This window comes from Leptonychotes weddellii, chromosome 7 (assembly GCF_054177405.1).
Source record: "Leptonychotes weddellii isolate Sample4059 chromosome 7, ASM5417740v2, whole genome shotgun sequence".
Lineage (NCBI taxonomy): Eukaryota > Metazoa > Chordata > Mammalia > Carnivora > Phocidae > Leptonychotes > Leptonychotes weddellii.
Window position 1 is genome coordinate 104543028 of NC_138375.1, and position 13000 is coordinate 104556027.

Genomic DNA, 13000 nt, shown 5'->3' on the forward strand with positions numbered 1-13000 from the left:
CCAATAATTGGTGCCTGTGTAATATGCTCTGATGAATGCCAAATCTAGCCCAAATAGATAGTATTCCCAGGAGTGGAAGTGGTGTGAGGGTAGAATGAAAGAACCTAAAGATGACTGTAACTCTGAAGAATCCATGCTTTGAGGAAAGCTTGAGGAGTTGGTTTCCTTCTTACTGGAAAAGTGCTCCTCACTGCCACCCAGGTCATCCTGAAATGATGAATAAGAGGTTTGAAACTGAGAGCCTCTTCTGTGAGGAGAGGCAGCCAAAAGAAGATTCCAGGAGCCCCAATGTTGGAAGGATGGTCAGCTGCCCCTTGGCATCAGGACTCTTTCTCCATTTCATTTCAGGAATGTTTTATATCCAGAGGTGATTCACTGCATACTCTGTTAATCACTCCACATTTCTGAAAACCACAAAATTTAAATTCAGATGAATGGGTGGGAGATTTTAGAAAATTGGGGTTTGGGTTATCAGGTGCTTTTTGTGTGTGGTTCTGAAAACCGTTTCTTCTTTATTGTTATTTTGCAATGTTGCATCACTGTCTCTTCCATGCACGTGAGTGAAAATGTCCTACTGACAGAGAACACTGTGGTTGGGTCAAAAGGCTGCTGGTAACAAGAGTGACACCTAAAGCAAAGTTTCAACTTAAGGTTAAAGCACATAGCCTGGCAAATGCCTGTCAGGGAAAGCAGGGTCAGCAATATTCTCATCAGAGAAATCAGAGTTGAATGACAAAGGCATTAAAGATATGGAATATCATGTAAGCCCCTTTGGCCCCTACCTCCACTCCTGACTTCCCTGACTCCTGTTGCCCCTTGAGGAGAATGGATCTTGTACATCTTATTGTATCCAATGTAAACTACCCATTTTCTGTTTTTTCCTTAGCTCTTCCTTGACATATCTCCACATTCTCTCATCATCTCCTCACTGCCCAAGTGCCTTTCCTTTTTTTCTTTTGTTTGAAGTTTTTATTTGAGTTCTAGTTAGTTAACAACATATAGTGTAATATCGGTGTCAGGAGTAAGATTTAGTGATTCATCACTTACATACAACACCCAGTGCTCATCCCAACAGGTGCACTCCTTAATATCCATCACCCATTTAGCCCATCCCCTGCCCACCTCCCCTCTAGTAACCCTCAGTTTGTTCTCTATAGTCAAGAGTCTGTTATGATTTGCTTCCCTCTTTCTCTTCCCCCCTCCCCTATGTTCATCTGTTTTGTATCTTAAATTCCACATATGAGTGAAATCATATGGTATTTGTCTTTCTCTGATTGCCTTATTTCACTTAGCATAATACACGCTAGTTCCATCCATGTCATTGCAAATGGTAAGTGTTCATTCTTTTTGATGGCTGAGTAATATTCCATTGTATATACACACCACCCCTTTTTTTTTTAAGATTTTATTTATTTATTTGACACAGAGAGAGAGAGCACAAGCACAGGGAGCAGCAAGCAGAGGGAGAGGGAGAAGCAGGCTCCCCACTGAGCAGAGAGCCCAATGTGGGGCTCAATTCCAAGATCCTGGGATCATGATCTGAGCTGAAGGCAGATGCTTAACTGACTGAGCCACCCAGACACCCCATTCCACATCTTCTTTATCCATTCATCAGGCAATAGACATTTGAGCTCTTTCCATAATTTGGCTATTGTTGATAATGCTGCTATAAACATCAGGGTGCATGTGTCTCCTCCAATCATTATTTTTGTATCCCAAGTTGCTTTTCCTGTAAGTTGTCCTGATAGTCCTTGGGGGAATCAAGGGGTACCCCTGTCCATTTTTCTTTTTGCTTTCCTGGGCATGTAATCTTCAGCCAGGTCCTTTTTTGCAGCCCACTGCTGACTTTCAGGCTTTGCCTGGGGTTCTGGCTTGCTGTCACATAGTGATTTTCCCTCATTTTTGGACTTGCCTGGCTTTTCTTGCTTTACCTCATCTTCTGGTTGTCCCTCATCATCTAGCAGTCCCTCATTATCTCGCTGTCCCTCATTCTGGAACCCTCCCTCATGCCCTGACTTCCCCTCCACTTTCAGCTTTTCTTCCTCACCCGATTTTCCTTCATCTTCAGGCTCTACTTCATATTCTGGTTTTAGCCTCGCTTCTCTTTTTGGCTTTCCTTACTTTTCATTGTAGAATTTTTTCCATGTTGAGATTTCCCCTTCTTTTCCTGTCCTGCAGGGATTGTAGACTGGTTTCCTCCCCCTGTTCTAGCCTTGCACAGTGCTGGGGACTAACGTGCAGAGCTGCGGTCCCGGCGGGGCTGCATGTCCTAGGGCCTAGGTTTCCGGAAGCCCCCACGCCCCTGCCCGCCTCCCCACCCCTCTGCCACTTAGGGACAGGTTTCCAGCGGGCGGTGGGAGCGGAGGAGGCAAGGACGTGACAGCCAAACAGGCCAGCGAGTGTGAGTACTTTTCCTTAAGTTCCAAATTGCATCTTCTTTTCTTCAGCTCTTAATTATTCATCAAACATGTAGAAACTTTTTTTTGTCTCATCACAAAGGAATGGAGCTTGATTATAAGAAGTACAAACTTTACAATTCAGAACATGTATCAAGCGACCTAGAATCTGAATTCACATCAAGGATATTGACACAGAGGGAAGAGATGAGAAAACTGTAAAAGTAAACAAGGTTTTGTAGACCAGTAGTGTTACTGAATACAAAGGTTATTTCAAAATCCAAGGTTATCAGACTATTGTTCAAATCTTCTCTTTTTCTATGTAGAAATATCCTTGATGATCACAATAGTTTAATAAATAACTATATTATAGATAAAAATCACTTTCTGCATCTTTCAAAACAATCTGCCATTATTAGCTCTCTTTGTTTATGCAATGATATGAGGTAGCAAAGAAGGTGTTATCCTTTTCTTACCTGCCTGAAATGGTACCATGAATGAGCCCCACGGCAGGAACTAGCGTGGAAAGTAATCCCAGCCTTGCCACCTTGTACACCCAATGTGGCTAACCCAGAACCTTTCAGGGGGTTCAGAGAGAATCTAGACATTATGGTGCTATAAACTAGGGACAGCATGCTATTGCTAATGTAGTTCATTCTTCTAATTCCTCCTCTCGCACACTCATACAAATGCCATGTGCGCGCGTGCACACACACACGCACACGCACACAATCATATACCCATAATGACTAGGGCAAAAAGAAATATGTTGTGATCATGACTGAAAAATATATGTCCTAACAGGTCTTAGAAGATGAAATAATTTATTTCTTGTTTTCTTAATTCTTAATTTCCTTTCCCATAATTCTCATATTTCCCCCCATTAATTTAGCATGTCTGTATCCTTTTTTTTGAAAGACACTAACTGGAAAACAGCCTTTACCCACCTTCTTATCTTGCACTGTTCTGTTAACAGCCAGCTTTACTCCCTCTCTGAGAATTCCTTTCTGTTTGTCTACAAAAGCAAAGAAACTATAGAGATAGGCATCTCTTTTTATCTAAGAACAAGATGGATGGGCACTGTTGGATCACAGACCCTGCTATTTATAGATATAATTGTTGCTTTTATTAGATTAGGATTAAAAAAACAAGAAAGTTTCAATATCTAATTTTTTTTTTAAAGATTTTATTTATTTATTTGACATAGCGAGAGAGAGCATAAGCAGGAAGAGCAGCAGAGGGTGAAGCAGGCTCCCTGCTGAGCAAGGAGCCCGATGTAGGACTCGATCCCAGGACTCTGGGATCATGACCTGAGCTGAAGGCAGACGCTTAACCGACTGAGCCACCCAGGCATCCCTCAATATCTAATTTTTAATTGGATTAAGTTTTATGTTTTGGTTTATATTTGGTTCTTAAATACAATATCCTTACAGTTGATGCTACAGGAACTCTGTTACGTGACTACACTGTCACCTGGAGATTCAGTACATTCCAAAGTCTCCTAGGATCCACTCTGACTATAGGAAACAGAAGTTTGTGGAGTTACAGTCCTTTGAAAAAAATCACAGTGAATTAACTTTGAAGTAGCTAGTATGAGGAATTTTGGTGAAAAATGCTGCATATTTTATATGTGAAATATTTACATGTGTTTGTGTATACAGTAAGCAAAAACAAAACTGTTACATTTATAAACAAAATTTGGAAAAGATAATTTATGTGTTTTTTGACATATATCTTTATAAAACTTTTTGCAAAGAAATATAAAATTTGCTGGCATTTATTGTGCACTTACTGACAGGTATAACAATAAAGCTAAAGAGTAACTATTTCTGTTTTACAGGTAAAGAAATTGAGGTTTGGTAAAATACTGTAACTTTCCCAAGTTCATACAGCCCATAAGCAGTAGTCTCTGCAACTGATAACCATCATTGCAAATAAAGGCAGTCAAACTCCAAAGCCCATGCCCTTAAATACCACACACTGTAGAGACCACATTACCTACATCTGTAATTAACTTAGCTCAGACACTCAATTGTTATGGTCCCAGTTGTGTCTCTCCAAAATTCATATTTTGAAGCCTTTATACCCAGTACCTCAGAATGTGACTGTATTTGGAGATGGGTCCTTTAAAGAGGTGATTATGTTAAAATAAGGCCATTAGGGTTGGGCCTGCCCCAAGCTGACTGGTGTCCTTATAAGAAGAAGAAATTTGGACACACAGAGAAATACCAGTGACCTGTGTGCACAGTGGTTTACACCAAGCCACCTGGCTCGTAGGTGGTTAAGCTAAGATTCATATCTAGGTCTTAAGATTTAAATTTCATTCAATCAAGTAACATATTGATTATGTCATTAGACAGAAAAAGGCAATAAAGGAATGAATAGAAATCATAGAGTTCTCAGGTAAGGGACCAAATTCCTGAAATGAGATTTAGAAAGTTAAAAATATAAGTCCAAAGTGAGGTGTTATGGTATTCCAGTAGATTCCGTAATACTCCACACATGAATACAACAAATATTGACTAAATGCCTACATTTGCCTGGCACTGTTTGAGAGCCTTGTGCTAAATTTGTGAATAAAAAAGACATGATGTCTGGTCTTTAAGAGATTATAATCTAGTGGAAGAGGTGGAAAATGATCATACAAATCATTGTTCAATCAAATCTGTGAAAGGGTTTTTATTTTTTAAAGATTTTATTTATTTATTTTAGAGAGAGAGAAAGCATGAGTGGGGGGAAAGCAGAGGGGAAGGGAAAGGGAGAGGGAGAGAGAATCTGAAGCAGACTCTGTGCTGAGCATGAAGCCTGATGCGGGGCTCCATCTCATGACAGCAAGATCATGACCTGAGCTGAAACCAAGAGTCAGATGCTTAATTGACTGAGCCACCCAGGTGTCCCAGTGTGAAAGTGTTTTTTAAAAAGATGTCCATGGAGTAAAGCTAACATAACAGAGGTTCTAGCCTCTGGAGGGGGATTCCTTGATGAAATCAGGCTCAATTTAAAAAATGAACTGGGATTAAAAAGATATATAAACTCACCTATATGAAAAATTCAGCTAATCAGAATGAATCATTCCTTTAATAATTATGAGAACCAAAGTTTTGCTCTGGTAATTTCTTCTGACATTTTCAGTTTTTACTGTATCTCTAGTTAGTTATCTAACAGAGAGGCAGGAGTTGAAATTAAAATTGAATATGGGAATGATTTTGAATTTAGTGGGTTTTTTGGTTTATTTTGAATGATATCTCCCACATGATATTAACACATTCCAAATCCTTACTAAAAAACTGATTTAGGGCGCCTGGGTGGCTCAGTTGGTTAAGCAACTGCCTTCGGCTCAGGTCATGTTCCTGGAGTCCCGGGATCGAGTCCCGCATCGGGCTCCCTGCTCAGCAGGGAGTCTGCTTCTCCCTCTGACCTTCCTCCTTCTCATGCTCTCTGTCTCTCATTCTCTCTCTCTCAAATAAATAAATAAAATCTTTAAAAAAAAACTGATTTAGTTAAGAAAATATTTTCCCTTAAAAGTAATTTTAATATTTCTGAGCAAGGAGCTGTAAATAGTGGACAGTTATTTGCCAACCACATAAGCAACCTTGGAAAATGCAAAAACTAGCTTTAGTCTACAGTATAAGATAGGGGTTATTTTTTCTCTCACATAGGAAATACTACTTATGCTTTTTAGCTTCCTTGGTCTCCCCAACTCTCAGCTATGTATCTGCATCTAAGGGAGACTGGAAGCCTCCACCTTTGTTTTCTTTCTATGTGTAGCTTACTTAGTATTTTTTCCCTTTCCCAGGGATCACTGACCTGCACTATTTGATGTCCCATGTCAGAAAACTATGTCTTTTTTCTGTATTTTTTTTCATTGTTTCAGGTGACAGGAAATATCCTTTCTTTGTTACTCCATTGTAACCAGAAGCATAAATCTTACTTTGTTTTTAAATGATATTTATTTTTCTCTTTCAATGCATTTGGTGTCCTTCTGTTCTCTTTACTTTTTTTCTGAATCCATGCCTCTCTTTTTACTCTCAATATTGTTTGTTACTCAAGGGTTATAAAAGAAAGAAAGGGGTGCCTGACTGGCTCTGTCAGTAGAGCATGTAATTCTTGACCTCAGGGTCATGAGTTCAAGCCCCATGTTGAGCATAGAGATTACTTAAAAATTTTTTAAAAATTTAAAAAAAGAAAAGGAGAAAATATTGAGAGTACAAAAGATTCCAGCCAAATGAAGTAAAATGTTTCAGGATTTTCCTGATCTACAGGTGGAGCCAGACAATGTCTGGATAGAGAAGATCAGTTCTCCAAACTGTACCATAGACCAGTGATTTTTTTGGAAATGTGAGACTTGCTGGCATTTCGACCTCAGGCAAACCATGATAAGAGTATCATCCACTTGACAGCATTGTTGAGCAGACTGAGATGATTATGTGAAAAACCTAAAGCAACTATTATATTGGTAACAGTGCAAATCATATTGTTAAGACTACCTGAGAGCCAGGACATAAAACTTTGAAGTTAAGTGTTTGGCTTTGCAGTGATACTACTTGGGCTTAGAAACTGGCTTTTTTGATGTGTTACCAAGGACAATTTATCTCAACTCTCTGTCTCAATTTCTTCACTGCTAAACTGAGAATTATAACAGTGATTGCCATGAGGATTCAGGAGGTATTCATGTAAAGACTTAAAATGATACCTGATGTATGGAGAGTGCACAGTGTTAGGTGGTTTTTGTGTGTGTGTATTTATTTATTTATTTGACAGAGAGAGACAGCAGAGAGGGAGCACAAGCAGGGGAGTGGGAGAGGGAGAAGCAGGCTTCCCCGCTGAGCAGAGAGCCTGATGTGGGGCTCAATCCCAGGACTCTGGGATCATGACCCAAGCCGAAGGCAGACGCCCAATGATTGAGCCACCCAGGCGCCCCCAGTGTTAGATGTTATTAGAAATGTCTTCTTGTTAGCCTCTTGACAATACTGAATTAGGGATCACAGTGGGGAAATCCAATTTTGGGTCTTTGAAAGTACTGAATATTTTATGGGAAGTGCCAAGAACCAGTGCCTAATTTTAGGGGCACTAACGAATAACCTCCAGGATAGAAGAGTCATTTCCTCATTAGTGCCCCTTCCTTTGGACAGCTTATTATACTCCAGGTGGTGAGGCCTTTGCAAGGAATTGGGTCACCCTCAATGAACAATAGCCACATGTGTCTGGATGGACTGACAGGTTATTTGAGACGTGAAAAAGTGACACCTTTTCAAATAGGTCAGAAAACCAAACAGCTCATTCTAACCTCTTAAATTTTCAAATATTTTCCCACTTTAAAGAGAGGAAATGTCTTATCACCCAACTGAGGATGGGGGTGGGGCAACTGCCTTCTCCTACTGTTATGAGTCCCTTCTAGACCTCTAACTCATTAGCAAGTTCATGAATATAGTCAAATAGTATCTAATGTAGAATTAGGGAGTCTGTATTTTAATTCCAGTCCTCACTTTTAGCTGAAGCAAGACTGTGAACATGGATTATGTTCCTAAATTACTGATGAGGTGTGAGGCACATTGGAAAATGGACAACAAGGGGTGCACCTGGGTGACTCAGTTGGTTAAGCGACGGCTGCCTTCTGCTCGGGTCATGATTCCGGGTCCTGGGATCGAGCCCCTCATCAGGCTCCCTGCTCAGCGGGAGGCCTGCTTCTCCCTCTCCCACTCCCCCTGCTTGTGTTCCCTCTCTCACTGTCTCTCTCTCTGTCAAATATATAAATAAAATCTTTAAAAAAAAAAAGGAAAATGGACAATGGGGACAAAAAGAAGGAAGGTAGACCAATTAATTTTTACTAATCAAGTATATCAACCAATGTAATAAAAATACTGTCTTCACACAGAGCATTTTTAAGATAGTGAAACTGCTCTGCATGATACTATAAGGGTGGATACATGTTATTATACTTTTGTCCAAGCCCATAGAATCTACAACACCAAGAGTGAACCCTAAAGTGGGGCACGTGGGTGGCTCAGTTGATTAAGCGTCCAACTCTTGATTTTGGCTCAGGTCATGATCTCAGGGTTGTGGGATTGAGCCTTACATCAGGCTCTGTGCTCAGTGGGGAGCCTGCTTAGGATTCTCTCTCCTTCTCCTCCTGCCTCTCCCCTTGCCCATGAGCTCTCTCTTCTCTTGCAACTAAAAAAATAAATCTTAAAAAAAAAAGAGTGAACCCTAAAATAAACTATGGACTTTGGGTGATAATGATGTGTCAATATAGGTTCATCAATTGTAATGAATGCACCATTCATTCATTGGTGGGGATGTTGATAACAGGGATGTTGATAACAGGGGAGGCCCTGCACGTGTGGGGGCAGGAGGTATATGGGAAACCTCTGTACTTCCACTCAGTTTTGCTCTGAATCTAAAACGTCTCTAAAAAATAAAGTCTAATAAATAAAAAAATTTTAAAAATATTGTCTTCAAAGTCAGCAATACCTGGAACATAGCAGCATTCAGTAGACAGTGAAGTAACTGATGACCCTTTTGATCAAAACATTCTATCATTAAGTCACTTAGGGAACCACAGTGAAAAAAAAGCGTAAGATTTGGAGTAAAAAAACTGGGTCCCTTAAATTATCTGTGTGATTTTAAACATGTTTACTTATATCCCTGAGCCCATTTTCTCATTTAAAACATAAAAATAATATTGCCATCTATAAATCAGTTTTGTCATGAAGATAAAATTAAATAATAAGAGTGGAAGTAGTCCATAAACTATAAGGTGCTGAACAAAAGCTCATTGCTCTTCTTGATCCAAACTGGTATTGTGTGCTTCAAGCTGCCTCAACTCTTACTTGATCATATTCACTTTTAAGGCTAACTCATTACATCTCAAAATCTTAAAAAAAAGGGGGAGTAGGGAATAAGGAAAGGAAGGGCTAACGCTCTTTTTTTTTTTGCCCTTAGATTAATTAATATATGCAATTTTAACTAAAGTTAGTTCTTAAAAAATATAATTTGTTGTCATCTGGGTGTGGTTGTATAGTAAGATGCCACTGCTCTGAGGGTGGCTGGCAATGGTACCAGGCCAAGTCCATTGTGGGTGTGGAGACATCTAGAATAATAAAGTATCACTCCACCCAGCTGTCTGTCACCTAATTAACTGGTGTGCTCTGAAAACAACTCTTGGGAGTCACAGTAATCTCTCATCTTAAAGTTGTGATGCAATGGAAAATGGCAGCCTACTTATGGCGGAAATGCAGAATAGCCTCCAACATTTGTTTCCTGGGAAGAGAGGCAAATGGAGAGAACTGGGCTCCACAATTCCCCTGGAAGTTCACCCTTGATTCTTTGCCCACTTGGATTACATTTGTGAGCTTAGCAAAAAGTGCTTGCCTTACCAAAACTGTTTAGCCCTAGGCCTCCCTTCTAGAAAGAAAGAAAAAAAAAATTGTAAGGCAAAACAGATGCTTTTGGCAGAGCACACTTTTCCCTTCCATTTCTCATAGAATTAAACAGTGAGGGTAGATATAGCAATGAGCCCTGTTAGAAAAGAAAAAAAGAAAGAGGGGAAACCTGTCAGGTTAGGCTTGACCAGAAAACACTCAGCCCTCTTGAGTGTATAGTCTTTGAGAGAATTCAGTACCCAAAGAACCAGGTGAGCATTTATGAATGGTCACAAACTTATCATAGTCTTTGAACGGGAATGGGTCTTGGCATATTCTAGTATATTCAAATATCTTCATTTTATTAGTAAGGCCAATAAGGGGAGCCATAGATACAAGGACAGAGAGCTAGAGAGTGGCAGAGTTGGAACTCATTCCACATCTCCTGACTTCCAGCCCCAGTGTGCTTTCTCCCACACCACTTTTTTTTTTTTAAAGATTTTATTTATTTATTTGAGAGAGAGAGAATGAGAGACAGAGAGCATGAGAGGGAAGAGGGTCAGAGGGAGAAGCAGACCCCCTGCTGAGCAGGGAGCCCGATGCGGGACTTGATCCCGGGACTCCAGGATCATGACCTGAGCTGAAGGCAGTCGCTCAACCAACTGAGCCACCCAGGCGCCCTCCCACACCACTTTTTCAATCACCTACTCATGCCTGATTGGGATTGACTCTTCCTTCATTACCCTGTATTTTGGGAATAAACCGAGACTCATCTCATATGCAGAATTTTGTGTAATGGGTTTGAATTCCAGGTTACATTTTTGTTAGCTTTACTCTATCTTAACTGGAGGCAATTTTGTCTCTCCCCACCCCTAGCCAGGGGACATTTAGCAATGTCTGGAGACATTTTTAGTTGTTACAATTAGGGACGCTCTATGACACTAAAGGATAGTGGCCAGGGATGATGTTAAACATACTGCAATGCACAGGACAGCACCTCCCACCCCCAACAAAGAATTATCCAGTCCAAAACTCCAAAAAAGATGTTCAGAAACCCTGCTCCATACTTCTTAACCAGAATTAGTTTCCAAGTTTTATTAATTATCTTGGCGATTAGACAGTTGCTTCTGCAACAAGGGATTCTGCTATGACACACAGAGGGTATAAGGGTACCAATAGAAAAGCCAAGTAATATTTATTCTTTAATGATTTACTAGATTAGCCAGTTTCTCATTTCTGATTTAAAAAATCATATCTTCCCCTGAGTGCAGAATGCATGTACAAACATTGATTCCATCAATAACCTGTCTCGGCCAGAGAAAGACTTTCAAAAGCAGATGTAGAATACTGGATATTTTACTTTGGCCTTCTTTCTAACCCTTTCCTCCATGTTTTCCAATCATTATTTTGTCATTAGCATCTCTGCAGTTGAACTCCTCTGAGATCTAACTTCCAAGGATCTTCTTTGAGTGGCTTCTCACCTCTGCTGAAACTTCACCAAGCTAGCTAGGTATTCACAGTTGGTCACACTGTAAAGGTTTATTTGTATTTCTGACTCTCCTCACTGTTATAACCATGGTATATTTCAAATTTGCACCCCAAAGACTGCTTCCCTAACTTCCTCTCTTCTTGCTCCTAAAGAACTTTCCTACGGGTCTTCTGTTCTTTCTCTGGGGCTTACAATGTTTCTGTCTTTGCTATATTGAATTCTATGCTTAAACAAAATTTGTTCAAATAAGATCATGAGTGTAAACATAACATACATAACAACTGAAAGTGTTTCGTTTTCAAGTAGAAAGGGAAAGACCAGTGTGCCTCACCCAGCTTCCCGGTCATTACACAGAGGATAACTTCCTAATTTTTTAAGTTTTTATTTAAATTCCAGTACAGTTAACATACAGTGTAACATTACTTTCAGGTGTACAATATAGTGATTCAACACTTGCATACATCACCCAGTGCTCATCACAGCAAGGGCACAGAGAGGATAACTTTCTAAATCACCCATGTATATCTAGTACAGGGAGTACATGCAAAGAAGTTATATACATACTTATTGATCAAAATGAAAGAGGGAAAAGGTATAAACAGTTTCAAAGTCACAGTGATGCCAGGTGTGGACTTTTCTCCCTGCTATCTTTTCTCCCACATCTCAATCACTCTGAGTATGTTGAATCTTGTATCAGTTGAATATTACTCATGTTATGAAGAATTGTCTTTCCCCACTGAACATGTTACTGAGATTTCCTACCCTCTTTCTTCATTTTTAAAGTTTACTTCTCATTTTCCATTATCTCTATCAAGATGATTATTCATTGTGCTCACTTCAGTAGCACATAAACTAAAATCATTCATTAATTGATTCACTGAGTCATTATTGATCATCAATTTCAAAGTCTGTGGACGTTACTAAAGATGAACCAGCTATAAACCTTGCTCTCAAAGATCTTCTAATCTAAGAGGGTAGATACGGTTAACGCCCAATATAGCTCTACTTTGAAATAAACAGGGATAACTGCCAGAAGATAAAATACCATGGGAGTTTGGAGTGGGAAAATTTACTACCAGCTGAAACATTAAGAAAAGATATGTAGGAGATACGAAATTTGACAAAATCCTTGAGAGATGAGTCATCTGAACATAAAGACATGCAGGTGAGGTTCAGAAGTATATTTGGAGGAAAAGTGATATTGTGGAGTTTAATTAGGCTGTAATAAAAGGTGAATGAAAACAATGATAGATACAATTAGAATAGGACATTGGGACCAAAATATAAAAGGCACAATACCTAAATCTTGAGTCTCATTCTGCTTTATTCCTCATGGCTTTTTCTACATGATATTTTTAAATAGCAAATATTTTCTTTACAGGAACTCTGTAGGCTGGGTTAATATTCTATTAAAATAAACATCATGATTGGGCGCCTGGGTGGCTCAGTCGTTAAGCGTCTGCCCTCGGCTCAGGTCATGATCCCAGGGTCCTGGGATCGAGTCCCACATCGGGCTCTCTGCTCAGCGGGAAGCCTGCTTCTCCCTCTCCCACTCCCCCTGCTTGTGTTCCTGTTCTGTCTCTCTCTGTCATATAAATAAATAAAATCTTTAAAAAAAAAATAAACATCATGATTAACTCTTCTGCTTTAACTGTCTCCTGAGTATACACAAACACTGATATGCACATTGAACAGTAATCTAATATATCTTTATAAGTTAGAGAATATAATCAGTGGGAATGGTTATCACTTAC

The 13000-nt window shown here is 39.6% G+C and overlaps 1 pseudogene; it reads right to left on the reverse strand.

The window, feature by feature from the left end:
• Positions 1–741: 741 nt before the first annotated feature.
• LOC102727702 (uncharacterized) overlaps positions 742–13000 on the reverse strand; it is a 28687-nt pseudogene continuing 16428 nt past the window's right edge.